Source organism: Callorhinus ursinus, unplaced genomic scaffold (assembly GCF_003265705.2).
Source record: "Callorhinus ursinus isolate GAN/ISIS: 27379988/994484 unplaced genomic scaffold, GSC_fseal_2.0 scaffold2, whole genome shotgun sequence".
Classification (NCBI taxonomy): domain Eukaryota; kingdom Metazoa; phylum Chordata; class Mammalia; order Carnivora; family Otariidae; genus Callorhinus; species Callorhinus ursinus.
This window is the reverse complement of record NW_027397064.1, coordinates 82,703,987-82,731,751: the sequence shown is the minus strand read 5'-3', so window position 1 is coordinate 82,731,751 and position 27,765 is coordinate 82,703,987. Positions and strand designations below refer to the sequence as shown.

The 27,765-nt window shown below is 38.3% G+C and overlaps 1 long non-coding RNA gene across 2 annotated transcripts in view; it reads left to right on the top strand.

Annotated features, from left to right (window-relative positions):
- Positions 1–27,157, top strand: part of LOC141371101 (uncharacterized) — a 62,250-nt gene extending 35,093 nt beyond the window's left edge. Inside the window, exons 1-3 of one of the 2 annotated variants that reach the window (XR_012375745.1) lie at positions 24,613–25,989; positions 26,128–26,234; positions 27,027–27,157. This is a non-coding gene — a long non-coding RNA (uncharacterized lncRNA). Of the gene's footprint in view, positions 1–24,612; positions 25,990–26,124; positions 26,235–27,026 lie in introns of those variants that run through there. The other variant, XR_012375743.1, reaches the window with a different exon arrangement.
- The last annotated feature ends 608 nt before the right edge of the window (positions 27,158–27,765 follow it).

Sequence of the window (27,765 nt, the reverse complement as noted above, 5' to 3'; positions counted from 1 at the left end):
ATGCTTACAGATGAGGTGTTTTTTTTAAGATATTATTTATTTATTTGAGAAAGAAAGAGAAGATGCGTGTGAGTAAGAAAGAGCACACTAGCAGGGCGAGGGGCAGAGGGAGAGGGAGAGACAGACTCTGTGCTGAATAGGGAGCCCGATGTGGGTCTTGATCCCAGGATCCCGGGATCATGACCCCAGCCAAAGGCAGATGCTTAACAGACTTGAGCCTCCCAGGCACCCCTACAGATGAGTTTTTTTTTTTTTTTCCCAAGCTTCTGGGAGATAATATAGTTGTATTTATTTCATTTGTATTCAGAAACCAATAATCATTCTTGGTTTCTCTTTCTACCATAGCCAAACTCCTAACTCTGTTCTAGATGCATGGAGTACAAAGTATAAAACATCCTACCTATTACGTTTAAGAAACTCATAACCTAGTGAGATAGAAATGCACACAAATAATATAATGTTCTGATAATTCTGTATTAGAATTATTGGGGCTTATGGGCTAGGAAGAGAGTTCATATTTTTGCTTGCCTAATGCTAGGCACATTGCATGTGTTATTTGATTCACTTACTACATTTCTTTGAGGTTATCCCAATTTTACCAATGGGAATGGATATTCAGAGAGGTACAGGACTTGCTTTTGTGTCAGAACTAGTAAATGGTGAAGCTCAAATTTGAACTCAGGTCTGCTGACCCCAGTGCTGTATTCTTTGTAGCACCATGTTAGTTTGCATGGTGGAAGAGGGAACAAATAAAAATTATGCTTAGTAAACTGTGAGTGATCCTTCACAAATTGCAACACAAGGATTCCTTAAGACAGTAGAGTAGCACCTTATACAGTGTTGAGGGATAAAATTCCAAGTGGTGAAAATTTTTCAAAAAATTCCATTATATCACTCATATGTCCCCGTGGAATGTTCACACTATGAGAGCCACTTAGGTGTTGGGATCAAATGAAGAAATATCAGATTTGTGTCTCACTTCTCATTCAGAGAAACACAATTATTGAGGGGACTCACCTATAATACTATTATTATCATTGGCTCTGTACATATGGTTTTATTAATATAAGTTAAATATATGTGTCAATTTTATACCTCAATAAAAAATTAAAAATTCACATAGCATGCAAATCTAATAAGAGTTAATTTTCTTTTTTTGAGAGAGAGAGAGCATGAGCAGGGGGGACGGGTGGAGGGAGAGGGAGAATCTTTTTCTTTTTTTTAAGATGTACCTTTTTATTTTAGAGAGAGAGAGAGAGAGAGAGCACAAGCACAAGGGGCAAAGGGAGGAGAGGGAATCCCAAGCAGACTCTGTGCTGAGTGTGGAGCCGAACGCAGGGCTCCATCTCATAAGCTTGAGATCATGACCTGAGCTGAAACCAAGAGTCGGATATGTAACCGACTGTACCATCCAGGTGCCCCAAATAATAAGAGTTAATATTAATTGAAAACTTACTATATATGGTCAGTGTACTAGGAATATTACATGCACAGTATTATTCAAATTAATCCACATACTAACTCTGTGGGGTAGCTATTTTTATGCTACCTGAAGGGAAGACTGAATTTCCTAAGGTCACAGAGCTAAGTTGCTTTCCCAGCCCCAAATAATTCCCATGTGAGTATGCCTTCCACTTTGTACAAGGTCTTCCCAGCTTACAATCTTCTGTGCCAGCGAAAGCTATCCTTACTGTTAGTTAACCCACAGGGCTTCCTAATCATGTGGCTCGCCCATTTCTCACCAGCAGTAGCTTTTCCCTTTATCTGCATCTCATGCATTCACTCCTTTCTTTACTGAGGCTCCATAAGACTCACTTTTCCTCTTAAGTCCCTGCTGGAGCTCATTACCATCTATGGATCAGTTAGGGAGTTTGCATGACTGAGTCTATAAGTAGGAAACAAACTTCTTCTGAAGTCAGAAACTATTTAGGACCCTGGGACCTGATCTAATGTAAACACAATAAACACCTTCCTGTCAAAGTAAAAATCAGTTATTCAAAATTTTCAGAGCAACTGTTTTAAAAATTTAGATGTTTGCAAGTACCATCTAAAGGGTTCAGTAAAAATACTGCTTAGCTCAATTCAGATATAATTTGATATTTTTATTAACTAAGCCCCCTTTTAGAGATTATGTACGACTTTTGTTCTTCCAGTCCTTTGCAATGGCTCTCTGGATAGTGCCTTATTTCTGTAGCTAGCTAATGGGCATTTGCACTGGTGCCTACTTGGATAATGCAAACCTGAATTTTAGGGTTCTACCTAAGGGCTTCTCCCCAGCCCTCTTTGACTCTGGCCTGGTTTTGGATGCCAATTCTCTGTTTCTGGAAAATGCCCTGAGCACTGTGAGTAACGATTGTCTCTCACCTTTCTTTCTTGGTGGAAAAGAGCAGGCAGTGATGTGACTTAATTCACTTCTTTCAATATCAAAGTACAAAAGATGAGGGAATCAACAATGAGGAGGAAAACTGGAACTTGGTGGACTGTCTGGAATGACTCTCGAACCTTTATTTTTTCATTCTCTTGTATTTGAAGCTAGAAGAAGGTAGAGATGATGGTTACATATGGGAGTCCATCTAGTGAAATTTGGCTTGGAAATTAATTCTGACACATTGTTTTAGACCGGATAGGCTAGGTAATATTATAGCAACAAAGAACACTACAATATCAATGGTTAACCAAAATTTTAGTATTATTTTCAGTCATGCAAACCTTCTGCGGGCCCAGGCATCTCTCTAGACGTCCTCCAGGTGGAAACTGAACATTCTGGGCTGTTTCTACCTCATGACACTTTTCTCTCAACATGGGGCTTTAGGGTTTGTCTAAGCAGAGAAAGAGAACATTAGGGATTATGCATTGGCTCTTAAGTATTTCCTCCCCAAAGTGACCTCCATGTCCCAATCCACTGGCCAGAATTAGTCATAGTCCCAACTCAACTGCAAAAGGGGCTAAGAAACTTAGTTTTCTGTATATCTAGGAATGGTTGGAAAACCAAAGTGGGCACTAGCAATGTCTGTTACAGACACCTTTGGGAAATGTCCCTCCAGGCCTCATATTCTTTGACATTCAGATGCTTAGGGCACATGGGGTATTGCCTGAGGTGAGAGGTGTGTAGGCAGAGGGGTGAGAAATTTGTCCTATTTTGAAGACACCCACTGATGTCTTCATCCCTAAGCCTGTATGACAGACTGTCAAAAATTTTTCTTGTGTGCCATCTTGGTACAGAGACCATTAAAGAAAAACAGACTAATCTCCTTATAGCCATGAGTAAATAAATACACTTTTACAAGATATTTTATAAGGTAGTCAAGGACTTTGAATTAAGGGCCTAGATCTAGATCCTCCTAGGTACAAAATAGGCAAGTGTGGATTTATGTATTTTAAATTCTATTTCTTCCAGGGTTTGTCATAGGATTAAAATTTAAAATAGAGTCCACACAGCAATGATGAATCAGAAAGGGAATGCAGAAAGCTCAGGCATATACACAAAGGATAAGCTATAAAGCTGTGAGCCTCCTCTGAAGGGCAGGAATGGGATCTTTCATTTAACACATCTTAGTTTGTTATCCTGGGAGCACGTTTGATACCAGCTTCTCATTATGGGAATAGCGATCAGGCTGCACTGCCTTACAAACATCGTATATATGTGTATACAATCTCACCTCTAAAATTTCAAGGTAATAGAAAGTAATCTAATTATTTGGATAATTAAAAACAACCAAGTGCAAGTTTAAAACTTGTACTTTTATGACTGCATAGGAGGCTATCAAAATGACAGGGTGTCTGGATGTGATCGTTGCACGCACTCAGATTAAATGAGTGCATTAGTTGATTGTTTCTGGTATGAAGATAAGCAGAGAAAAGTATAATAATGTTGGCATTTAAGTGGACCTAATTAGGCTTCAAGTTTAACACTCCATTAAGATGAATGGGAAAGGGTCACCCCCGTTCAAGCTGTGGCATTGTCTTAGTGTGTCTGGATTTTGCCTCTGAAGACAACAGTCTGTCAGCATACGTTCAATCACAGTTACCCCTGGAAAGCAGACTGGAAATTTAATTCTTTTAAAATTAAATCTCAGATTCTGGAGGCCACAGTGAAGTCCATGGGGAGACCTTAAATCTTCTAGTTCTGCAGCTGTATTAGTCAAAAACAACAACAGTAATGATAATACTTTCCCTTGTGTATAGGAACTTTCTTATGCAGACTTTAGTGTTCCCTGAATATGATCTGGTGAAACTAACAACCTCCAGTTTACCACTGAAGGACCCTGTCCATAGAAGGAATGAGTGACTTGGGTAAATTTATAGAGCATGTCACTGGTAAAGCCAGAAATAACATGGAGGGACTGCTCAGTTTTGTTGCAATAGTTTGTCATCCATCAGGGAAAGGGAAAAAGAAATAATGATCTCGTGCTAAACTGAGTGCACATGCATGTGAAAGAAAACCCAGGAATCAAAGAGCAGCCCAGCACAATAGACCTGTTTATAGGTGAGTCTTACCATCCTGCCATATGGAAATTTGGCTCAGTGATAGGTGAGTAGGAGAAACCTGTAGTTATGACAGTGGCCAAGGTGCATGGATATGGTCTGAAACTTAGGCTACTCTGGAGCACATTCACGATCATCAACCCAAAGAGCCACAGGGTTACCCTGTGCTTTTCACTGACTGGATTTGGAAATTAGATGTCTGGATATTGCATAAGAAGAAGGCATGTATGGTTTGAGTTGAGTGGTTGGGTAATGGTTGTCATGATTTTCTGATTTTTTAGAAGGTGGTATGGCTACATCTCCACTGTAATCTCAGGACCGGCAATTCATAATTCTGGTTATGCTATAGATTTTGTTCATGTCATTGGACAATTTTTCTTGCTAAAATTTAGTTGCTGCTTTTTAAAATTAGTGAGATGACGTATAGCCTGCTTATCCAAATTCTTTGTTTTGTGGCTATGTTCTTCAGTAAAATTGTAGAAAGGAAGTTTTGGTATACAACTGGTAGACCTATTACTATGTCCAGCTCTTTTCTAAATGTGAAATTATTATAAATTTTGGAATTGTTTAAATGGGTCCAATCGTAATAAAATAATGGCAGTATGTTTTTGTTAATCATTGATCTTAGGCTTTTGGAGTTGGATGGAAGGAAATGTGGTTCTTAGAGCCCAATGCTTACTAGTGCTGAGATTCATTATTTCAGATCCCTGACTGATGATATGCTTTACGATGATATGCTTGAACATTTCTAATAATGGAGAGTTGAGAATGGGACGATCATTCCCAAAAATGTTGATCGTCTTGAATTATTAGTTCTTCTCACTCTGTCTTGTAATATTCTGTACTTATTGATACTAATCTTGACTCTGAGAATACAATGTCTCTTCCATCTGCCATTTGATAGCTTTCAGATACCTGAAGCAAATGATCATGTTAATCCCTTAGTTTTCTCTTTTTCATTCATTATAGGGCATACAGAAGTTTTCAGAAATTTTGCTTCAAAGGTTTCCTTTTTTTTAAAGATTTTATTTATTTATTTGAAAGAGAGAATGAGATAGAGAGAGAGAGCATGAGAGAGGGGAGCATTAGAGGGCGAAGCAGGCTCCCCGCTGAGCAGGGAGCTCAATGCGGGATTCGATCCCGGGACTCCAGGATCATGACCTGAGCCAAAGGCAGTGGCTTAACCAACTGAGCCACCCAGGCGCCCCGCTTCAGAGGTTTCCCTCAAGCCTTAGTATTATGTGAGGATTCAACCTAGCTTATAAATGCCTATGGTGTACCATTAATACTTGGTTATTCTTGGGGCGCCTGAGTGGCTCAGTTGGTTAAGCGTCTGCCTTCGGGATCGAGGGTCCTGGGATCGAGCCCCACGTTGGGCTCCCTGCTCAGTGGGGAACCTGCTTCTCCCTCTCCCTCTGCCTGCCACTCTCTCTCTCTGTCAAATAAAATAAAATCTTTAAAAAAATACTTGGTTATTCTTACTCATTGAGAACAGATAAGTTAGTATTTGGAATGGATTCATTTTCACAGTATATTTTAGCTTTTAAATTGGTCTTGTTTTAGGGAAAATGAAATTCATTTGGTCCATCCTAATTAAAAAATTTATTTGTAGTAAATTATTTGTAATAAATTTGCCCCAAAAAGTATCATTTCCAATAATGCTTTGACAAGATAAAAACATGTAAATGGCAAAAAGAAATAAAAAGTCAAAAAATAAGATAGAACTGGGTAAAGTTCACCATATAAAATACAATTATGAGGTTATTACATACTTATTTGTGGTGGGTCCAAATTTGATTCTGAACTTGCTAGCAGCCAATTCAGAGAGAAATAAGATCAGTTATGAGACTAAGATCATCTAAAATGATTCAGAGACAATTGGAAGAATCTTGATTCCTCATGCTGAGTCCTGAGAACACTTTTTCCTGAGTTTGCAAAGAGATGACTCTCTATATTGAAGTAAGACTATCTTCAACAACATTTTGGTAATGAATTCCACAACAGATTTCATAGGACTCTTTCATGATAAAGTGATAAAAATTCCCAAGTGCAATTGCCTGGTACTTAGTAAGTGCTTATAATAGGTTAAATTGTCTCTGGCCCAGGCCCCCTGATCCCCCCTCACCCGCCCCCCAAAGAAGTTGAAGTCCTAACGCTCTGTACCTGGGAGGGTTACATTATTTGGAAATAGGGTCTTTGCAGATGTAATCAAGATAAAAATCAGATCATACTGAACTAGGGTGGACCCTCATCTGATGTGACTGGTGTCTGTAGAAAGAGAAGAGACACAGACAGAGACATAGAGGGAATATGGCTATATGAAGATAGAAGCAGAGATTGAAGTCGTGCTGCCACATGCCAAGGAACACCTGGGGCTCTGAGGAGTTGGAAGAGACAAAGAAGCATCCTCCCTTAGAGCTTTCAGAGGGAGTGTGGCCCTGCCAACACATTGATCTTGGATTTCTAGCCTTTAGAACTATGAGAGAAGCTCGATTTCTGATACTTTGTTATCCAGGCAGCCCTAGGAAACTGATATCGTGCTCAATACATATTTATTAATGTTTGGATGAATTTTATGGACCACTTGACTGATAGGAAAGGACTGCTCAGAAATTGAGAGACTGCTATGATCAACTAAGAAAAAAATGGATATACTCTCACTGGATATATTTATATCCATTTCTATTTTTACTAAAGTCAGTATTTCTGCATAGAAGATTTATTTATTGTGAGGTTATAATGAATAAACCATGATCAGGAGGTTTAATGTGTAGACTTGGCCACTGTAGGTACCATTTTATTTCCTGTGACATACAGCTCTTCTTAGAGCTTTGTGCAGCATCTAGCATATAGTAGGTAGTCAATAAATGTTTACTGGAATTACATGGTAAATTCTATTATTACATGATTAATAATGAGGGTAGAGGAAGGTCTTGTTCCCGAATGCCATTATTATAAAGGAGACATATTACACCTATATATTTTAATTAGCAGTGTCACAGGAATCCTGTTATCTACCCTTGTGAATTTTACTATGTATGGGTGTTCCTGCTTCTTTTTCATTAGTCCTTTTCTCAAAACACATACCCATGACTTCAATCCTTATCATCTCCTACTATCTTCAAGAAATCAAATAAATCAATGACTCCCTAAACACCGAGAGGAAGAGAACATGAAAAATGAGCCAACAGGAAAAGCAACGTCTTGATTCTGGTTGGAACGCAGTCTACCAAAATTGTTGCGAGGCCAGTTTCAATCTCCCGAGTACGGGCTTCCCTCCTACTACTCTATCCTCAAGGCAGTCAAATGTTATGATAAGATAAAGGCAGCCACAAATGGGTCATATGCCCCCTACAAATTATGAAAGCTCACCAAACACAGATGAATATCACGCATGATGAGCTCATTTGGAGAAAAAAGATTTCACATTCTTTTCAATAACTTAATATTTTATTTGGAATGATGAAGCTTTTGAGAATCACTGAACTCCTATGCATAGTGGTATTTTCAACTTAAGAAGCAGAGTTGGAGTCTCGCAAGTTTTTCAGTGCCAGAGTCATCATTCTGGACCTGAAAGGAAGACATGAAAAAACCAAAAGAAACAAAACAAAAAACAAAACCAAAAAACATGGTGGGCAATCTCTGGGGGAACCCATGGAAACACGGAGTGCTTGAATGCTCCTGTGTTTGCAAAAAGTTCTTTTCCTATTTATCGGTCCTAGGTTCATCCCACCGGCGGTCCCACCCCTGTCAGAAATATAATGGAGCACAATCTCGAAACTGCCCTGCCCTTGCAACATTCACAGGTTCTCTCTCTCCCTAAATTTGAGCAGAGGCACTTTTCCTTTCTAAAGAGCAGCATCTAGCCTCTTCGTGTGCTCATTTGCATGCCAATACTGGATTGCTCTCCCAGAGCACAGCTATTTAATAGTGGTGCTGGTGTCCGAGCTCTGGGAACAAACCAAATGGTTTGGGTGTGCTTTTGTGTGCAGTGCGGGTCGTTGCTACAGTGTGCTTATTAAGAATAGTACACATTCATTATAACAAGATTGCTCTTTTGCTCAGGGGCCATCACGGCCCATTCTGTAAATGAATTAACAGTAGCATGCATTTGTGTATTATGGGCCCAGAAGATGCATTTGTTTATTAAATAAATCTGCAACACAGAAAGTATAGTTGAAAAAAAAAAACCTAGAAAATAGAGTGCGCATGTACAGTAGCTATTTGTTATTGTTGGTTTTTTTTTTTTTTTCGAAACCTCAACGTCTTGGCGAGTTTTCCTCCTTTGTTTCTTTTAAATTACCAGACATCACAGGCCACACTATAGACTACCAGCCTGCAAAATTTGATGTAAAAAAAAAAAAAGAAGCCAAATTTAAGTTGCAGAAGCACAAAACATTTCCAGGAGTGGTTCTGTAAATAATCACATACCTTTAAAATGATTTAATATTATGATTCTTTTGTTTCTCTTTAAATTCTCGTTTTTCTTTAAATCATTTGTTATTATTTTTTAACTTAATTTTTATTTTTGGCTAAAATTTAGCTTGCATCACATATATAATTACCCCCATTAAACTCTGTTCTCTTTTGAAATACAAACTCTGTTTTTGGGGCATTCATCTAATATCGATCCCTTTATTTCCAACCTTTTGGCCCAGGTATGGCTAGTATAAGTATATTAATAAACATGAGTCAGTCTGTCAGATTTTATTCCTGCTCACTAATGATTTTTTAAAGCCCAGTGGCAGTTCACAATTGCACTGAGAACTCAGAGTATGGTTTTAGTTGTGGCTACTCGGTATTTCTTTCCATTTATATTTTGTATCTTGCTGTCTTTAATATGTAATCTGGTATGTTGTGCACTGAAAGTATAAGGGAAAGAAAATGGAAAGATTTTAAAATATGAAATGCTAAGAGTCTAAAGCCACAGCTGGGATAGTAGGAAATCTATTAAAATGAACTGAGGAAAAAAAGGAAAGAAGAAAAGGTCATATTCCTAAATTTTTGAAATTCTCATGTTACTTAAAGGACGAATGTGTTTTACAAAGATAAACTAATTTCATATTTGATTTCTTGAAAATTTTCTATAAAATCCAGGGATAATAAGTAAAATTTGCCAAAATATTTTAAAAGGGAAAGCCTGGTAGAAGGAGTAGATGAGGATTTCATAGATTTTTAGCTTAGCAAAAGATCTATGACACTATTAAACAAATACCCAGCTAATTAATACATCTGCAATATAAAAAAGAAATGTGTTTTGTAAGAAAAATGGCAGGACTTATAAAAGGTATTCCACACATAGCAAAAATACATAGCTGATTGAGGCAGGATTACACTTTTCTTTCACATGGAATCTTCAATACTTTGCATTTTGTCCTTAAAGAATAATATTCAGCTCTGCTATTTGTTGGGGAAAAAATCCCCCAACAAATCAACAACCTACCCTTGTAGCAATTGACTTGAGAATTATGCAAGGGAGAGAAGAAAAATATTTGAAACTCGATTCCTTTTCTTTCATCCTTTTTCTTGGGGAGGGGAGGGCAAAAACTCTATTTTCCAGAGCATTTTATTTATTCCACTGCAGCTTTTAGAGAGGCCAGCCAATCAGAAAGTCTGTAAGGGCCCGGGCCCAGACTCAGTGCTGAGCTCCAAATGTGATTCCAGTCCTGACAGGGGGATTATAGGAAACAGATGACTTACGCTTCTAATTTGTGGCCTTAAATTGCAAACAGAATTTCAGGAGTCGAGCAGAGTAATAAATGGCAATAGAAAAAGCCACACACAGCCAAATCAGTATGTGGTGGTTGTAGGTTAAACTAAATGGGAAGAGACAGGTTATGATGGTTCAGTGTATTACAGAGAAGAAAGTCTTAAATTACCAGTGCTGAGAGGTATTGCTCCGCAGTAGACAGCGTTGGATTGTGCAGTCTACAGATATCCCAAGCAGAACAATAAAAAAAGCAGGTTTAACGTAGAACCTGTTGCTGGAGGAATCATTTTTTCCCCTCTTTTAGAAATGGAAGCGGTGTTTTATGTTTGTTTTGACCTCTGCTGTATACTTGGCCCCTTAACATCTGTTTTCGACCGTTGCCGTTTTTCACACCAAATTAAATGTCGAGGAGTCAGATAAAATAAGTTCGAAATATGTCCAAATTATTTTTGTTGACTTCCAACAAATGTCTTAGTAACTCTTTTCACATGGAACAATACCATTTAAATGCCAACGTAGAAAATTATTTTCCTTTCAACATTTTAGGAGCTAAAGAAAGGAATTTTGAGGTGTACTTAAACTCGGGAAATATTGCATTGGCCTTTTTGGTAACTTGCCTATTTCAGGCTTGCTTGAAGGCCATTCTGCCATATAAAGTTATGTGCATTTGTTGGATAGAAGTTCCAGGAAAATTGTTTAACAACAGCATATAAAAAAGCCATTATTTAGACCTGCTTCAAACCATAAATACCAGTTAGAATCAAAAGAGATCTACTGTTTACTATAGGAAAACCAATATGCGTTTGCTTTCCTTCATAATCTCTAAATGTGTGTTAATGTGTACACGTGTGTAGGAGAAACAGTTAAGACCATAATGACATGGATTTTCATCATCATAAGATGTCTGGCTGTCATAAGTCTGTGGCATGAATTTAAAAAGTGGCATCACATTTTTAACTTCTAATCTAATAAATATTGTGATAAAAGTAAACTAAAAGAATACCATCTTCTTTTAAGATCTAACACATCTGTATATCGGAGACCGACAACTAATTCATGATAAAGATTGATTCAAAAATAACTATCCCATCCTATATTATTTATTGCCAATTTATCAAAATAACTTGTTCCTAGTGAACGATAGAAACAGGGCTCACATTAGTCCACAATGCTGGGCTTGAAGTGGAGCCAAGTAGAATCTACAGTTTTTCTCCCACTTTCCTTATGAACGAGTCTATCTATCACACTAAATTTTGCATCTTTTAACTGCTGTGTTATCTTTGAACTTGAGTCTTTTGTTTAATATGCTGAAGAAAAGATGGTATGTGATGGGTAACCTAGGGAAAATGAACTATTTTCATGTGCTCTTAAGCAAGTCTGTTGATAATCATTGAAGATGACTGGCTAAATAGATTTTGATTAATCACTTGCAAAAATTATGCTTGTTAGAACCACTTTATATTCTGTGTCATGGTGATATCAATGTAGGTTATAGCTATTTCTTTGTAGATGGTGTGTTTTGTTTTTGGTTTGTTTTTTGTTTTTTTGTTTGTTTGTTTTTTAAATCACCTGGCAAAAAGAGAAAACAAACCTTAGTTGAAAGCTTTTGTCTCTAACAGAAAACTCTTTTCATGCCTGCCTTTTTTTTTTTTTTTTTTTTTAAGAAGTGCTCAATTATTATTTGTGTCATAGTGGGAAGACTGGGTCTCTATAGGGCCTGAACCTTTTCAAACAGGAGAGAGCTTTTGTTTTTTTTACCCCATCAACACTGATCATCTAATTAAATCTGATATCTCTGGCTGAAGCAAAATGATTTGTAATAGTTCTTTGGAGTTTACTTAATTAGTTTCAGTGTCTTTTGTGTGGTAAATGTGGTGATATTTTCTAAAATGGAACTGAGAAAAGAGGAGGCAAAATGCACTCTTGTAAGGGACGGGGGAGAGGGAGGTGAGAGGGAGGGCAGACCCATATGACCAAACCATGAAAGCAAGGTGTAGCCCCAACTCAAGGCCTTGCAGACTGGAGTATTCATTAGTTGAGATCATCAAAGCAGACCTGACCTGGAAAAAGGCTTCCTATCAAATGTAGGCCTGGGCATCTGTCAGGGCCTCAGATTCTACACCTTGATCAGCCCAAGACACTGACACCATTTTCTTTAACAAACACCAACAGTCTTTTTTCTCCTTCATTTTAACATCTCTCAGGGGTTGGATTCCCTTTCTTCTTCCGCTCTGTAGAGAGTAAAGGGAGCTTGTTAACTTGCTTAGATAGTTTGACTGCGGATGCTCTTTGGCCACTTGCCTGTGGTAACAGTGTCAAAGCATAACTTGGTATAATTGCTGTATTTGCAGTCAGAAGAGTGTTCAAGCGCTGAATAAAAAGGAAGTGTCATTTTGGAAAATCCTGTAAATTATCCTCAAAGTTCAGGCAAAATACAATGAGTGACATACCTGGCATGTCTTATGTTCATTGCCAAGCTATAGAAGAGTAAAATAATGGGGTTTTAACGAGGTGAATTGAAAAGCTATACATTCCCATGTTTGTTAGGCTGAGATTGGTGCACAAGAACATAAAATCGAACTTAAAATGAAAGTGGTAGAACGGGGCTTTTACAGTTTAAAAAGTAACTGAAAAGCATTACAATTTTTATTTATCCATTGTGTCACAGTTTATATACGGTATGGGCTAGAAAGGACAATTTTTGATGGATCTTCATTTAATAGAGACGTCCATAATTTACAGACATTAGCAATACCCATTCTGCAAGTGGAAATTAGGATTGCAGTGGAACTTATTGATGGGTAATAATAGATGGCAAGCTAGAACCATATTCATTATAAGATGCACTTTTAAAGCGAGAGTTGTATTCACTCTGTATTCTGTATGTTTTCAGAGTCATTTTGGTAGGAACACTGCAAAATGGGATTTGTGTTTTTTTTTTTCCCCTTAGTACGTAACGATGTGAAATTTGAAGCAAATAATGGCCATGGATATCCCTCTGGCCTTTTCTGTGCGAGATGCATGTGTGCACCTCTTCAAGGATAATCCTTACAGAACGAGTGCCCCCTGATCATTACACAACACTGGTAGGCATGGGGCTGCCAATGCTGGCATTCTTTAGTCTGAGAAAAATGATACTTCCATTTAAGTAGACCCTTCCTGTGTCTCACAAACTGTACAAAACTGCGTGCTCCTGGCAGGTAATGGCTAGTAATTAGCGTGGCAGGCAGGTAATGACTTGAAATCACCTGCCAATTGTTTCTGAGTGTTTGCTCTCTTTCAAAACTCCGGATGAGTGGGACAGTCATGGGGGGCTCTACTGACGCAAATGGAGAAAAGGGGAGGCACACAACCAGGGAATCTTTTTCCAAATAGAGTATCTCCCCATTTGTTGCTTATTTTAGCCCCACATCCTCCCTGAGGGACTCCACAGAGGCATTGAGAATTGGCAGGTTACTTTACCTTCTTGCTGCCCCTACTGGGAGAGATGGTGCCTGTTGAGAAATTCTTTGCTCTTCTGGAATCAAACCAACCTTCTTAGTTTCAGCCTCTGCACTAGAAAATTGGGATTCAGAGAGTAATGGCAGCTCAGCTTGTTTGTAAAGAAGCATGAATTACTCAAAGCCAGATTTTGCTTCCCGGTTATAGCCTACTTCTTTCTCTTTTGTGAGCTTTCCCCAACATCATGGAGAGCCCGTGGTTTTGAAGCAAGAGAGGCTGGGTAAAGAGCCTGTGCAAAACTGAGGCTGGATCACTTCTCCAAGGATCCTATAAGTGCTTCAGACCGGCGCTCACACACAAAAGTCCATATAGAATACAAATGAGCAACATAATGGAATGTATTGAGAGAGGGGGATGGGAGGGAGGAAATAATGGTGAGCTGGATAGTTTGTGGTTTCTCCAAACTTGAATGAATACTTTTAAAAAATTATTTGAGCATAGTTGATGTACAATATTACATTAATTTCAGGTGTACACATGGTGATTCAACTTTTCTATAAGTTCTGCTGTGCTCACTGATGTGGAAAAAAAGGCAAAAGAAAGAAAAAAAATATATATCCTTACGACTTAGCCCATTGACAACTCCTTGAAACAGGCAGAGTGACATCCCTCTAGGAACTCAGCTGCCTCGATGTTAATACTTTGGTAAGAGCAACCTTAGCCTGACCTCCCCCAGGATCCTGTGAGTCCGCTTTAACATATAAAAATTCCTTTGGAAACTTCATCTCTACCGCTCCCCAAGATACAAGTTGGCAGTCATCCTCCAGGCATATGGCCCACTGATAGATATCTGAAGGGTCTCATGACTAGAGTTTTACTAGGCAGTAATAAATGACCTTTTCCTAACAATAGCTAGCCCCCTCAAGGTCCTGGAAACCTTCCTGCCAGAATTCCTTAGACACTTAGCTATCCCTAACCCCCTCCCAACTTGAAAGTATGTAATTGGCCACTCCTCGTGACCCCAGTGCAGTTCTTTCTGCCCACGGGTCCTTCCCCATGCTTTAATAAAACCACCTTTTTGCACCAAAGACATCTCAAGAATTCTTTCTTGGCTGTTGGCTCTGAACCCCAACATTTCCTACATCACTCACCACAAGTGTAGCTACCATCTGTCACCCTACAACACTATTATAATATTATTGACTATATTCCCTATGCTGTGCCTTTTATTCTCATGACTTATTCGTTCCAAAACTGGAAGCCTGTATCTCCCACTCCCTTTCCCCCTCCCCCTTCCATCTCCCCTGCCCCCTTCCCCCTGGCAACCATCAATTTGTTCTCTGTTTTTATAATTCTGATTCAGCTTTTTTGTTTGTGTGGCTATTCATTTGTTTTGTTTTTTAGATTCCACATATGAGTGAAATCATATGGTATTTGTATTTCCAAATCTGACTTATTTCACTTGGTGTAATACTTCTAGGTTCATCCATGTTGTTGCAAATGGCAGATCTCATCCTTTTTAATGACTGCGTAATATCCCACTGGTGTATGTGTGTTTGTGTGTGTGTATGTGTGTATATCACATCTTTTTTATTCATTCATCTATTGATGGACACTTAGGCTGCTTCCATATCTTGGCTATTACAAATAATGCGGCAGTGAACATAGGGCTGCATATATCTTTTGAATTAGTGTTTTCATTTTCTTCAGGTAAATACCCAGTGGTAGAATTATTGGATCATATAGTATTTCTATCTTTAATTTTTTGAGGAAACTCTACACTATTTTCCATAGTAGTTGTACCAGTTTGTATTCCTAACAGTGTACAAGGGTTCCTTTTTTCCTACATCCTCACCAACACTTGGTATTTCTTGTCTTCTTGATTTTAGCCATTCTCACAGGTGTAAAGTGACACCTCATGGTGGTTTTGATTTGCATTTCCCTGATGATGAGTGATGTTGAGTATCTTTTCATGTGTCTGTTGGCCATCTGTATTTCTTCTTTGGGAAAATGTCTATTCATGTCCTCTGCCCATTTTTTAATTAGGTTCTTTGTTTTTGGGTGCTCAGTTGTAGAAGTTCTTTATATATTTTGGATACTAACCCCTGTTGGATAGCTCCTTTGCAAATATCTTCTCCCATTCAGTAGGTTGCCTTTTCGTTTTGTTGATTGCTTCCTTCACTGTGCAAAAGCTTTTTGTTTTGGTGCAGTCCCAATAGTTTGTTTTTGCTTTTGTTTCCCTTGCCTCAGGAGATGTATCTAGAAATATGATGTTATGGCCGATGTCAGAAAGATTACTGCCTCTGTTCTCCTCTAGGATTTTTATGGTTTTGGGTCTCACATTTTAGTCTTTAATTCATTTTGAGTTTATTTTTTGTGTATGGTGTTAGAAAGTGGTCCATCTTCATTCTTTTGCATGTAGCTGTCCAGTTTTCCCAGCACCATTTACTGAAGAGACTGTCTTTTCCCCATTGTGTATTCTTGCCTCCAGATTTCCTAAATTCTTAAGAGGAGCCAGAAATCTGGACTTTTATGGGGAAATATCCTATTTTAAAGCATTGAAACTAATTAGAAAAAATAAAATCTTTGTGTAGGGGAAACAAAACCAGTGGCCTGATTTTAGGTCACAGAGTTGATGATCTCTGTTTTTATTATTATTATTTTTTACTTGGTACGTTTTCTTTTTGTAATCTTAGATTAGTAAAGAGGAAAAAAAAAAACACAAAGGTGGGTTTACCCATGCAACAAGTGTTATTTGGCTTTGAGAATTTTCTTGTGATTCTTGTGTCCAAACAGTTAAAGAATGACATCTTCAGAAATTGCCCCACACAATGCCTGCCTGGTTTTGAGCTTTCCCTAAATGCTGAAGGCCTCCTAGGGCCAACCCTCTGGGGCTCTTTCAAACTTACTTTTAGTGGAGAACTTCTCTGAACGCTGACTCACTGGTTCTAATAAGTCATTGTTAAGGAAAATTGACTGACTCTCTCTCATGCCAGCAGTCCAGTAGGCTCCAAAGAACATAGTTTAGGAGCTGGAAAGGCCTGGATTTCATTCAATTTGGGCTCTGCCTACTTACTACTACTGCAACCTTGAGCAAGCTCCATCCAACTCAACCTCTGTTCCCTCACTGGCAAATTGAGAGTAATGTACTTAGCTTGCAGGACTGTGGTCAGGATTAGAGAAAAATGCTTAAATTATGGCTTTTATTAATCTCTCATATAGCACAGATAAATAGATTGTGGTCATAAGACTTAATAGCCAGATACATATTTTACATTGGTAAAAATCCAAATCATGAATATGCTTTATATTTGTTTGAATTCAAAACCTTCTATGCTTTTCCAGAGTAGTTAAAGAAAGTTAGCATGATTTCCTGGTAAAGTTTATTTTCAGTTTAAACAGTATCAAATAAAATTGTGTTCCAACATCTAGAACACGAATACAATTAAATGATGAGTTTTAAGAAAGTTTAAAAGCTAATCAGAGTAAAACAAATTTAGCTGTTCAATGTAAAATCTGAGGGGAGAACTTGCTTTGGTTTGGGGGCTTGACCTACTGGACAAAATGATGAGAATGATTTCTTTTTTTAAACCAGGTTGTCGTGTTTTTTTACATACAAGTAAGAAATCATCTAGCAGATCAAGTTTAATAGAGATTAGTCATACATAGAATTTACTAGGTTGGTAGTGGAGTGGTAGAAAAAAGTGGGGCTGGTTACTGAACGTGCCGAGAACTGAAAGAGAAAGAACTTGCATAGGAGTTTTATTAGTAAGAGAACCAGATTTTGGAGGTGGCCTCAACATGGTCTAAAAAGTCATCATGTCTGTACCTTGAATTTTCTTTCTATACAGTTACTGTAATTTTAGAAGAGTGGTTTCTAGCTATATTACATCAAACTGAAAAATTACTTGCTTATTTGTTAGGTGTTTTTTTTTTTTTTTTCAGGGGCAGGGGATAATATAAATAGTAAAACTGTATTTTCAAACTGAAAGAGAAAATTTAATTTATGAGGAGACAAAGTGTAATTGGCTTAATTTGCCCATTTTCCAAATGCTTTTTATATATACTTGACTAAGCAGCTTGTGGACACTTTTATCCTGTTTCTACCTGCCATCAATTTTGTCATAGTTTCTCTAAAAATAAAGATATTAAGGTCAGTCTCACGTCCAGTCACTAGCTTCCAGTTTTTAGATTTTGATTGTTCAATTGCATAGTAATTAAGGAACGTGTCTAGCCCTAAAGTTCTTTGAAGTTTTTTCCTTCAGGGTAAAAAAAAAAATCGGTACCTAAATTGTTTGAAGATCTAGTTTAATTTAGAAAGGGCAAAACCAAAATGTAAGAACAGAGAACTATAAATCTTATCTGAATGTATAAGATGAGCTACATGAGCTATTTAAAGAAAAGAAAAGTTGTGTTTTTTAATATGTTATTGTTACTTTCCCCGAAATATCTGACTATAACAAAAGGGACTTAGTAATGTACTATGATTTTTGCATAGTCCAATGGCTACAGATCCTGAGAGACTACCCATTTTCCTCATCTATTTGTTCTCATATGTGTTCATCTCAATATTAAATAGAATATTAAGTGATAGATTTCATTTCCTATAGAGTAGGAGTCTAATGGAATACAATAGAATTTAAGCAGAGAAATCCAAACACACATTATGAACAATTATGTATAAAAATTGCAATACTCAGGTAGTTTATCAATATGAAAATGAAAAGATAGCTCAATATAACTATGTACAACCATCATTTCTATGTTACATTAGGAAAAAGTCCTCTTCAGGTCAGGTTAATTATGTTGCTAAGTAATCATCATTTTCTATTGTAATTTGTGAAACTTTAAAAGTGAGAAGAATTGATATCCTGCTTTCATAAAAACTTAAATCATTGAAAGCCAGATTTTCATGAGTCATTACCAGAGTTTGTGCATTTTTTCTAATTAAATTATTTTCTTTTAGAAAGCCAGCTTTGGTGGGGGTGGGGTGGGAGTAAGTGGGCAGAGGGAAAGAAGGGAGCTCAGGAGGCACACACATAAATTGTCTTAATTTCTGAGAAATATGGGTCTGACAATCACTTAAGACAATATAGTTGATATGGCTGTCAGGATGGACTCTTTTCAAAAGAATGTTTTTATAGAATATTATTGTGACACTTTGCTTAGATGGATGTCTTTAGCAGTATTTGATTAATGTAACGTAATAAAAGAGATGCACACCAAAGTGTCTGTACATGTCTTGTTAAGTATGTTTGATTCATTATATGTGGTTCTCAGTTCTTTCCTCTTTCCTCAGTTCATTTTTTATCATTTCAATAACATATCTATAAATATGAAGAAGTTGGCACTTTCAAAGTCTTTGACATATATGGCTATTAATTCATAACTCTAAAAAATTGTATCCTTCAACTTGTCATTTTAAAGCTCGTAGAGTTTATTACAGTAAGTAACCTGTGTTGGAAATTAGATTTTGAACTTTAGCAAGAAGATAAATAAGCTCATGAACCTAAAAGTTAAAGATACCTAGACATAGATCTAAGAACTACATGAAAGGATCAATTATTAAAGATTATACTTTTAAACTCCCTGAAGATATCACTAAGGTTTATATTGGTTAAGCAGTTTCCAACTTATTTTGTTTTCTAACTCCAGATATCAAATATTGAGCAAGCTTATGATTAACAAAGATATCCAATTCAATTTCATGATCATCTTTGCTGCAATGGCTTAATGGGTTAAGTGTCATGGTTTATGTATTAATGACATAGTTGGTTTTAAGACAAGGTATTCCGAAGGCAAAACAATAGTATATATATTGATATTTTCTACATGTTACTGTTTTAACAAAAGTGAGCCCTACAAGGTAGATGCTATTTTATTTCTCTTTTCCTGATAGGGAAGTTGTGTCAGGGGTAACATGCCCACAATCACACATATGCTAAGGGGCAGAGCAGAGCTGGGCTGGAAATCAGAAGTCTGGCTCCAGAGCCTTTGATCACCTTTAGGTGAAGCTAAATGTGGAATGTTTTCTTCTTGGTGCCTTTGGTCCTGCTTCATATCCTTTGCTGCATAAGTTACAGCTTGTCCCTCTCACTTTCCATGTTCCTTTCCTTGGTTCACTTAAGAAGATAATAACTAGAGCCTACTGTCCAGGGATCAAGATGGCAAAGGAGGAAGATCCTAAGCTGACCTCCCATGGACGCACCAAAACCACAACTACATGTAGCACAGCTGTCTCTGAGTATGCCATGAAGACTAGCAGAAAAGGTCTTCCACAACTAAAGGTATAAAGAAAAAGCCACACTGAGACAGGTAGGAGGGGCAGAGATGTGGTCTAGTCAGGGTGCATACCCCAAGCATGGTGACCCACAAGTGGGAGGGATATCACAAATGTGGAGGTCTTCCCTGAGGAGTGAGGGGTTCAAACACCATATCAGGTACCCTTGACATGGGGCTCCCACGAGGATGATGAGTCTCTGTAATAACTAGCCTTGAAAACCAGTGGGGCAAAGTCCAGGAGACCTGGGCTATAGAAAGATTCCACTCTTAAAGGGTTTGTACACAAACTCCCTTACTCTGAGACCGACTCCAGAGGTGGGAATTTGAAAAGCACTTGGGTCATATGTGAAAGAGATTCATTGACTCATTTTAGGGCATGAACCAGAGGGGCAGAGATCTGTAGGAACTTTCCTTGGGAACAGAATACTGTCAGGCACCATCATTTTTACTCGCCTTCTACCTAGCTGGCCTGGTGCTGGAAGGTACCATTTTTGACTCTCTCCATCTACCTTGCCATCACTGTTCACCCCACCCCCATGTTCCCCTGTGGACCCACTGGGGCAGGCACCCTACCCTTCCAACCAAAGCAGCTTCCACCCCTGCCATTTATATGTGGAATCTAAAAAGCAAAGAAACAAAATAAAAAAAAAAAAAAAACACAAACAAACAGGAACAGACTCATAGATACAAAGAACAAACTGGTGGTTGTTAGAGGGGAGAGGGTAGTTACCAGAGGGGTAATGGGTAAAGGAGATTGAGAGGTACAAACTTCCAGTTCTAAAATAAATAAGTCATGGGGATATAAAGTACAGCTTAGGGAACATAGTCAATAATATTGTAATAATTTTGTATGGTGACAGATGGTAACTGGACTTATGGGTGATCATATGATGATGCATGTTGAATCACTATGTTTACACCTGAAACTAATATAATATTATATGTCAGCTGTATTTTTTTAAAAAAAGAAGAAAAAAGAGCAGCTTGAAGCTTGAAAGAGGGAGTCTATTTAAATGGTGCAGCTAAAACAAAAGAAAAATGTCTAGCACATACCCAGTGGTTTATTCTGCTCAATTTTTATCTAGAAATATTACCCGATTATTGATTAAAGTGAATCCTTAATTCAATAGAATGCCCAAGAGATAGGTTTGCTCTGGTTAATGAGATGTTCTGAAGAACTGAAAATGAACAAGAAACCCATGTTGTTGTTTATTTCCTCATTTTCTGTTAAAAATACATGTGAAAATATGCATGCATCCATTTCCCTCAAAAGTGAGGGTCTAGTGAAATGAATGAAATATTTGATCAGTGAATTCCTTTGTAGCCAAAAAGGAAAGAAAGAAATGAGAGAGAGAGAGAGAGAGAGAAGAGAAAAGAAGAGAAGAGAAGAGAAGAGAAGAGAAGAGAAGAGAAGAGAAGAGAAGAGAAGAGAAGAGAAGAGAAGAGAAGAGAAGAAGGAAGAAAGGAAGAAACTAACGGGCAAATATTAGGACAGCAAGTCTGAAGTGTTCCACGTAATGAGCTCTGACTCAGAGATGATTTGGGGCTTTGGAGTGCCAGGCTAGCACATCATGTGTGAATAAGCTTGTGGCAGGGGCTGAGGGTGAGGCCTGAGGACATGGTTTATGTTGGAGCCTCACCGTGTTCTGGGTGACTCATGTACACTAAACAGCAGAGTCATGAACCATTTACGCACGCCCAATATCAGGTTCACTCCGAGGCTGCCTTCCTGCAGCCATTTTACAGCTCTTTCTAAAAAGCACAGAACTTGGTTTGGCCTTTTCCAGGAGGATCATGAAGAGAAATAAAGAACAGAGGGCCTTAAGGTCCTGATGGTCCCTTCGTGGGGAGATTGTTCATCCCCTGAACTCTGAAAAATGTTCACATGGTACTTTTCTCCCTCTGGTGCTGTGTGGAAGGAGGGGTTTGGGGTCAGTTAGAGGCCTAGCTCTCGGCAATGGCCTCACCACCTCTGAGACCTTGGGCGATTCAGTTGTTATTCTTGGGTATGGCTTTCTTGGAAAACTATATAACTTACAGAATGGGATGGCAGAATCTTATGCGTTTATAGGAAAGTAACAGAGAAGAAATTGTGACATTATTTTCAGGGGTCATCATCCAATTGCTTCAGCTCGGGAATCATGCCAGAGCGCTAAATCAAGGATGTTAATTTTGTTCGGTTTTATATCTGTTTAGTGTTAAGTGAGAGGAAGAGAGGGTTTAAAATGGGCACTAGTAACTTTTGATATGTATGCAAGGCTTTTTGAAACTATAAATAAAGGAACCTATGCAAGGACTAAGAGAAGGTCAAAAGACAAGGAGCATTCAACATTGCAGGCTGAAAAGCACCTAGGGGCATCTTCTGGGTGAGAAAGCCTGGTCTAGGGTGCACTGTTCATGGAGTGCCCCATCTATGCTTCAGCAGCACCTCCAAGCCTCCGAGTCCCCCTGCTTGAGCCAAAACCTGCCTCAGCTCATGAGCTATTGCACTAGCCCAGGGGAAGGAGGGGCCTCAAGGGAGTCAACTATATTGCTTAGGGTTGTACATTCTGGGGACACATTGACTAAAATGAATACTAAATTCACAGTCTTGGATGATCCTCTGTCCTTGGAGATAGAGCATTGGAGAGGAACACTGTGTTTGTCATTTTAAAGTGTCCAGGTCTGGCATTACTATTCAGTACCTACTCTGGCCAAGTCCTCTCACCTGTTGGGGACTAACTTACTGCCTCTGGGAATGGAGGGAGCTGGACCCAAAGGTCTCTAAGAGTTTGAGTTTGCATGCCAGTGACTCTGGACTTTTCCATGTAAACACTAAGTAAACTTACAGTAACTATGGAGAAGGACTGTGTCCTTGCTGATAATTGTAAATGTCCATGATGTCAAAATGCGCGATGGTAAAAAGTGAAGTTGAAAAATGAGGAAGAGGTGTGACAGAGTGTAATCTAAATAGTTCTGAAGGGTGTGCACTTTTTAGGCTGCTTAGGGTCAGGGCTGAAAATTCTTGTCTTCTAGCATATTTCAGAGTCGGCCAAACTACATTTTGGTGAAGAACCACCTTGTCCAGCAAGAGAGAGGATGGTAATCAAAGCAAGGATACTCCCGTGACTCACATGATCCTTTTTCTGATGGAGGGAGGAGGTGGAGAGGAGCACAGGAAAGAGAAAAGACTTACATGAAGAAATTACATCAAATCCATGATTGAAATTTATATGTTTCAAACATACACAAAAATCTAGTGAAGAATATAATGAATCTCCATGTTCCCACTAAGATTCAGCAATCAATTCATGGACAGTCTTGTTTCATGTATATCTCTACTTAATCTTGTTTTACTAAGATGATTTTGGAGCAAATCTGTCACATTCTTTTAATCTGTACATATTTTCAACCTCTAAAGTTGAGAGTTCTTTATTTAAAAGGCAATTGCAATACTATTAACATACCTAAAAACTTAACAAAAATTCCTTAATATTTTTCAGTAACAAGTCAGAGTTCAGGTTTCTCCAATTTTCTCATATATATATATATATGAGAAATATATATATATATAAGATTCATATATATATATATATATATATAACAATCTGTTTGAGTCTGGATCCTAATAAGTCTATAGATAGCTTGGGGAATATGTCTCTCTTCAGTCTCTTTTAATCTATAGGAACCTTCTTTCTTTTTTTTCCTTAACATCACTTTGGTGAAGAAACTGAGTCATTGGTCCCGTGAATTGTCTGATTTTTAATGATTAAATTTCAGTGTTATCTCTTGAGATGTCCCCTCTGTTTCCTATAAATTGATACTTTAAAGATTTTATTATTTATTTGAGAGAGAGAGAATGCAAGCGAGAGAGCAGCAGAGGGAGGAGAGGGAGAAGCAGACTCCCTGCTGAGCAGGGAGCCTAATATGGGGCTCAATCCTCGGACCCCGAGATCATGACCTGAACTGAAGGCAGCCATTTAACCAACTGAGACACCCAGGCACCCCTAAATCGGTACTTTAAAGGCATGATTCGATTCTGGTTTTGTTTTGTTTTTTTTTTTTGACAAGTCTTCATAGATGTGTAGTGTATTTCTGTTAGGAGGCAAATAATGTCTCATTGTGATATTAGTAGCCATTATTGATTATTATCTAGATGTCTTAATTCACTATGGGCTGCAGTATATTAATTCTGTAATTCCTTTTTATCTTACCAGCTGAAATATTTTTATTAAAAGAAACTTCCCCTACTTGATTACTTGAAGTATTACATATTCATTATAATTTGTATATGAAACTCAGGATAAATACTGGATTTAACCCCTTATTTACCAATTTCAACTTATTTTCTAGCATTCTTCAAAAGTTACCAATAAGCTCTGTGTGTGTTTAAACTGTTTATTTTGATCTCATGGATTTAAAAAATATTTGGACCTTGAACTTGTGAGTTAGACAGATGTAGGTTCTCATCCTGGCTCCTCCGTGTTACACCGGAAAGAATATTTCCTTCTTACTTCCCATGATTAAATCCTGGGGACCTTTACCTCCCTTCCACAATAAGACTTTCTCTTAACTCTCATGACCAAGTTAAAACCTCCCAAATGCACCAGCTCACATTCAATTGTGTGGATGTTTGTTTAGTGCCTGATTTCTTTACTAGACTGTAAGTTGCGTATGAGCATGGACCGTGTTTTCTTTTAACGAAGCATCAGATCCCCATTATAAGTATGTCTGTAAATACCTGTTCATTGAATGTTGAAAAACTGGGGTAAATTAGTCTCTCTAAGCTTCGGTTTTCTCATCTGAAAAATCGGGGTAATAATACTGATGTCACAATACTGACGTTATGTGAAGATTAAAGGAGACGACAGGTGCAAGACAGCTGGTCTGTTGCAGGCCTTCTCAAGTGGTAGCCAGTTTTAATACCATTTCATATCTAACGACCTTGGACACTACCTGCCTGGGAAACAATTGTGGAAAAACAATTATCTGCTTCTGTTTATGAAATGCTACGAAAATGGCAAATGAACAGCATTTATAGAGTTCTAAAAGGTCCTGAACGGGAGGAGAGAAAGAAATAGCATCAGGTCTCCTGCCTCCAAAATGCTGTGGGGGAGATGAGGTAATAATTGAGAATGATCTCAAAATGATTATAAAGAATTATAGGAACCAATTAAATCTGAGCGGATAGATAAAGTACTTTAAGTTAGGGAAAGGAGGGGAAGCACAGACTCTGGAGGAGGCTTTGTGAGTCGAAGAGAAAATCTGAGGTTAGGTCCCGTCTCAGTGTCAAAAAAGGAAGTTGTTGTTTTGGGAAGGCTGACTATGTGTCCTCCCCATACTCAACTAAGAACATCCCTTCCACTGGCTGGCGATCATTCAAATCAGAGTCTATCCTTATGCAAATGCTAGACATTTAGATATTTTCTTACACCACACTGCGTCCCACCTCCATAATTTTGCTCAGGCTGGTCCTTCCCCTGGAATGCCCTTTTCGCTTTTCTTTACTTACTGTTTTGGTATCATGTCAGGAGTCACTCTTCTGGGTGTCATTCTCAGGCTCTTACCCCAATCCACCAGATGTGTTAGGGATTTTCATTTTGGCAAACTCTATATGCTAACAGTGTGGAGGCCAGAGACCAATAAGAAGAACCCAGAGACTAGGGATGTCATAGTCCAGGTAGATGAGGAGGCCCGGGACTGAGGCTGTGGGTCTAGAGGAAAGGGGACAAATGAAATAAATTCAGGAGGTAGAACTCATAGTGCTAGAGTACAGTGTTTTATTTGAGGTGGCTCTGAAGCATTCAGCACACAAGTAAATAAAAATGTTGGCCCCTTAGCACAGTCCAGACCTTATGATTCTTTTATTCTTTGGTGTTTGGACTACTCCTGCTCCTATTCCTTTGCAGAAAGCCGTGTGACCCTGATTTTCCCCGCTTTCCCAGGACGACCTGTACATACCCCTATCGCCCCATTTACTGTGCTGTTTCTATCTGCTGACTTCACCAAACGGTGAGCCCGGAGGCTGAGAACTCTCTTATTCATCTTCGTAACCTCGGCAGAGTGCTCAACACATACTTAAGAAATAACAAGTGGGTGATTGAGGTCTTATCTAACCATTGTACATTTACATTTAGATAAGATATTTACTTACCTGGAGGGATAGATCAGTAATGTGTTAACACGTGAATCTAAGTTAGTTTATCTGATTGACCCCTTCTCCGCAGCAGGAACAGAATGGTGGCGAGTTAACGGGGGCCCAGCAAGATGATGTGGAAGGTTGGCCACACCTGCTAACTCTCAGCCCTGGCTGAGATGCAGGAAAAAAGCAAAAGGGGTTTGTATGTTTTGTTGCTGTGTTTTGTTTGTTTTCTTAGCATGATCCCTGTGTGAGAGAAAGTAGGAGAAAGCAAGAAATATTAGGGAAGAGCAATCAATTTTTTAGCCTTGGCGAGACTGTAGACACTGAGCCGAGATGAACTGTACAGAGTTTAGTGGGGGTGGGCAGCTGTTGGAGAGCCTTACCACACGGACACGACAGGGCAGTGTGTAGAAATACCCACCGTAGAAATGCATAATAGTCTTTCCAGAAAAAAAACCGCCTTATATTTGCAGTGTCTCGTATATTTGTGCCGAGAACCTGCTCGTTTATCTAGGTTCTTAAAACAGTTATCTGCCTAAGAGATGCTTTTTGACATAAACAACTATCTACCTGGTGTCAGACTTTCTCAATAGATAAGACGTACTTGTACTCAGGAAGGAAATTCTGCAGTAAGATAGCACACCAAACTTTTATTGTTCATGGGGGAAGAAAGGCATGTGTCAGAATAACAGGAAAACCCACCCCGGTGTATCTGAACCTGATGTGGAGGAGGGGTCGTCATTCGGATCAGGCACACCGAGAGTGGCCCTTCTTGCAACATGGACTATCCTCGAAGTCACTGCTTTCTGAATTTTTTAGTGCCAGCAGAGACAAAATGAAATCCAGGATTTCTTCAGTGTTAGCAATGAACAACAGGATGTTTATCATTAATAATCAGACTGATCTTACTGTGTTTCATAGGATTTAACACTTGTCTGTGTTTGTCCAATTAAATGTTTCCATCCATAACCTGTGTTTCTTTCCTAGGTGGAGGGATGTGCAGGAGTGGATCTTTTTCTACGAAAATTTTTGTTTTCTATCATGTTTAAATATATAAAATTTCATAGCTATTTTTCAATAGCCGTATATTTGCTTAAAAAACTTGTTTAAATATAAAGATCTACAGGTGACATTTTGACTTCTGATTTTTATAGAATCTTAAGAAATTATACTAAATACACCTTTAAATTATACTGATTAGAAAGTCTGTGAGAAGGACGCTTTACAGAAATGCCAACAGGGTTGAGACTAGAACAGAGATGTTCATATATAATGGTTCTGGCCTCCTTTGCATTATTATGAATTTTTATTTGTATCCTTATTACTTCAGGTAGACTTCCCCTGAGAAATTTCGATGGACAATTTAAAGGAGGTATGTTTCCAGGAAGACTTAGTGGCAAGACTGGAAAGAAGTCTTAGTGAAATATGGCAGAAGTCATTGTAATGTGACCTTGAGTCTCATAACTCTGGAGGAAGTAGGTACGGGGTAGTGTCAGAAAGGGAAAGATACTGAGGTGTTTCTAACACAGGCACAGGAATATGTGGCAATGATAGAACATTACTAAAGTTTTCCTCTAGAATGAGTCATTACCAAATATAATTTGAAGCTTTATGCAGTCTCAAGAAAATATCAATTTCTATGATTTTTATGAACTTGCACTTTAGAAAGGTTGGCAAATTGATAGACAATGCATAAATGCATTCGGGATTCACAGTTGAAGCTTAT